Here is a 3,966-nt window from a genome sequence, read left to right as displayed (position 1 = left end):
TAGCTTTGACACATTTTATTTTCTATTTTTTTACACAGTCCTGTATATTGAGCAGAGCAATTCAGAAAAAAAATCCACAGGGATTAATAAAGTAGATAAAAACAGATTGAGGCAGTAAACAGTAGGAAAGTCTACTTGCCTCCAGCTAACCATATTTACATGGGCTCGAAGGTTTAATTGATTAGAATGTTTAAATTCCGCTTTTCTTAGCCTACTACTGTGTCAGGGATAAGGCTTTCTCTGTCAAACGCTCAAACTGTAGAGTTATGGATGTCATGCAATCAATAGGCTAGTAAATGATTGAAAATAAATAATGATTTTAGTTTTGGGTTAGTTAATATTTAATTGGGTATTGTTGTATAATTTAGATAAGGCTGTTGTAATCTTTTTCTTTCCAAAAAAGTATCAAGGGTGCTGTAGAAATGGTCTAAAAAGTAGACAATTAATTTCCACCACTGACTAAAACCGGTTTCCTCTGAAGAGGAGGGAACCCGCTAAGCCGATTTCTGGTCTGAGATGCTAGCAATCTGGCTGACCCTGCTACATGTTAGCTAACTGGCTCAACCTGCTACAGTATATGTTAGCTTACTGGCTCAACCTGCTATATGTGAACTAACTGGCTCCACCGGCTGGTTTCTGCTAGAAATGAGGGGGATGAGATTCCAGCCCAAACAACAACAACAGTGGGGAATTGTACAATTGTAAAGTTAAATTAAACATGTGTAAATATTTCCAATAGATGAATGAATGAAATTGTATCATGGTGCATTATATATGAATGTATAATGAGCAATACAACTGAAACAATGTAACCCTACAACTGAAACAAACCAACCAGGCTCATGTTAAAGCTAAAGCTAGAAACTAAATCAGACCCGAGTAAGTGGGGCTAGTTAGTGAGGTTCTGGGGAAAAACTGTACACTGTAGAAAAAAATCATATCATGTACATCTGTGTTACATCTGTGTTTAAGCAAATGTAGGAAGTACCCAGGAATAAAATATGGCTGGGTACTCGAGAATCTCTCTCTCTCTCTCTCTCTCTCTCTCTCTCTCTCTCTCTCTCTCTCTCTCTCTCTCTCTCTCTCTCTCTCTCTCTCTCTCTCTCTCTCTCGCTCTCTCGCTCTCTCAGTCTTCAGCATTACACCACAGAGTGTGAAACAGATCGCTGATACACTCAAAAGTTGCTCAAGGCTCAAGGCTCAGTTATGGTTGGACGTCGACGCAACGCAATGACCACTTCAGTCGCTTCGACGCAGACTTGAACCCGTTTTGGTTCTGTGTCGGGTTTACGTTAGCGGACCACAGCCCTTGCTGCTGTGTCGCCTCGACGCAAGGTTACAATTTTTGGGAGGCACACGTCAGGCTCTTGCGGTGGAAGCAAGGAGGGTTCGCAAGGACATAATGGGTCCATAAACCCCCTTGCCTTGCGTCAACTTCCAACCATAACTAAGCCTCTAGATGCTTACGCCACTGGCGCCTTCTCAGCGATGTGTTTCAGTATGAAGGAAGAGAGCAGCACAACATATTTCTAACCGTTTCAAACAGTTTTAACCATCAACCCATGTTTTATTCTTTCACACAGTTTTCTTCTCAATCAATGGTACATGGTAGGCACTTTGCAGTACTAGGCCTAACAAATGTAATAATGCTGATAAATATGAGCAAATGAGCACATATTAATAGTTCCCGTAACATACAAAGGTGTAACACGACAATATAATGGTGGTCATGGTGTGCTTCTACGCAGGGAAATAGGGTCTGTTGGCTATCCTGATCACTCTGTACGTGTTGAGTCCCAGGGAGTCGAACCCCAGCGACACACCCTTCTTGCCGAAGGGGTAGAAGTTGAACAGCTGTCTGTCCTGCGCCTCCAGAGACATGGACGCGCTGTTCACCTTCAGCTTCCGGTACGTGAAGATGCCCACGTATGGGTCCGAGCTGGGCAGGGCGGCCAGCGTGAGCACGGCCCCCCTGAAGGCGGTCTCGATGGCGGGCAGCAGGTGGCGGTAGGCCTCGGTGACCAGGTCTGGACCGGACTGCGGCCGCACGCCGGCCATCAGCACCAGCAGGCCCATGTTGAGGCGTGGCACCAGGGAGAGCGTGGCAGCGTAGCCGTCCAGATCCCCGTCCTTGCGCAGCACGTCGTAGCCCAGCAGCTCGTTGACCTCCCAGGGGGTGCCGGTGGCATTGCCGAAGTAGCCGGCGTGGCAGCAGAAGGCAGGCGTCAGCATGGTCTTCAGGGTGTCGTCCCGGAGCAGGCGCCGGCTGTACCCGCCCAGGAGCACCATGGTTAGCTTGGCCATGTCGGCCGCCGTGGAGTACATCTGGCCCGCGGGCCGGTACCAGCCCAGGTCGTAGAGGGGCGCGGGCTGGCTGCTGGCGTAGACACCCACCGCCATCTGGACCTGGATGTCTGGGGTGATGTCGAAGCCCGTGTCGTCTAGGCCCAGCCTCTGCAGGATGTTGACGCTCACCCATTCCTCGAAGTCCACGCCCGCCACCCTCTGGGCCAGGGCCTTGGCGAGCAGGGAGAACGCCGCGTTGCTGTAGTGACATCTGACCGGAGGGGGAAGAAAGGCCAAAAGTCATGGCAAAATAACATGTAATGACGTAATGTCTATATATATATATATATATATTCCTATGTATATATATATATATATATATATATATATATATTCCATTTACTTAGTATTTCAAAGGGCCAAGTGTGTTGGCCATTTGATAATCTACCCTTAAGTGACATCACAAGTGGGAGAGTCCACCCAAACGTATACTGGACTAAAGTCAGTAGACGGTATCACCTGGTAGCCTGTCACTAACTCACTGATACCTGCCAATTGTAACGTTGACAAAGGGGCCCTTAAGGGTTAATGGAGGCCTGTGTTTACTCTTACCAGAGTGGTACTTGAGACTTATTTAGTGCCAGGATCTGCGACCAGGATATCGTCCTTTAACAATTCAAGAGCTGCCTGCGTGTCTCCGCTCCAGAGGAGATTAGTCTCCCGTAATCTTCTGAGTAATCCTGAAAAATAAAAGTACAAAAGGTGTAAAGATGTGTAATAAATATACTGAGGCAGTAATATACTTTAGTGAAATTAATTACAACTAAATTGAACTCACATGTTGAAAGTTACATTTTTATGTCATTTTTAAAGAGTTAATACATACCAGTCCATATTTAATGAGCTTGGGCCAGATTTCTAACATCTTGGCAAGTTTACCAGCATAACAGGCCTTGCCAGTTTGCTAACATATCAGGCCCAGCCAGTTTGCTGGATCTGAACCAGCCTGACTGTAGGCCTACCTACACGGAGCGATCCAACCTGCTGCAGCGACCCCAAACCCACCGGCACATAACAGGGGAAACTGCTTACTTACCTGCTTACTTTGCGTTGGGCCAGGTTCATCTTAAAAACAGTTTCAAACTGTGCCATTGGGATATATTATTGAGATGTTGCTCGTTATGAGTTAAAAATGTAATGTCTAATTGTTAATATAATAAATAATAATTGTTCTGGTTAGTTTAGATTCCCTTTGGTTTGGTAGTTTAGGGGGAAGACCCTTGGTCTTACGGAACATTGCGAGGTTGGTTCAGACTCTCCTGTCTTTTGTCCTTTTAAGCCCGGTCTATTATAGTCACATTTCTGTCATTTATGCCGGTAAATATGATATATATTTTTTAATGTAGGGAGGTGTGGGATATCTTCTTTGGCGAGATAGCACTGTCTAAGGATACAAGGAACTATGGACTGTTTAGCTGGGACAGTGGATCGATCTTCCCCAGAACCTCACTAACTAGCCCTACTTACTTGGGTCTGATCTAGTTTCCAGCTTTAACATGAGCCCGGTTGATTTGTTTCAGTTAGGGGTACATCGTTTCAGTTGTATTGCTCATTATACTAGGGTGACCAGATTTCCTTAAACTAAAACCGGGACACTTTGCGCGTGACCGTCGTGCGCGT

Source organism: Micromesistius poutassou, assembly GCF_964030765.1.
Source record: "Micromesistius poutassou genome assembly, chromosome: 24".
In the NCBI taxonomy this organism is placed as follows: Eukaryota; Metazoa; Chordata; class Actinopteri; order Gadiformes; family Gadidae; genus Micromesistius; species Micromesistius poutassou.
Note: the sequence above shows the minus strand (reverse complement) of the source record.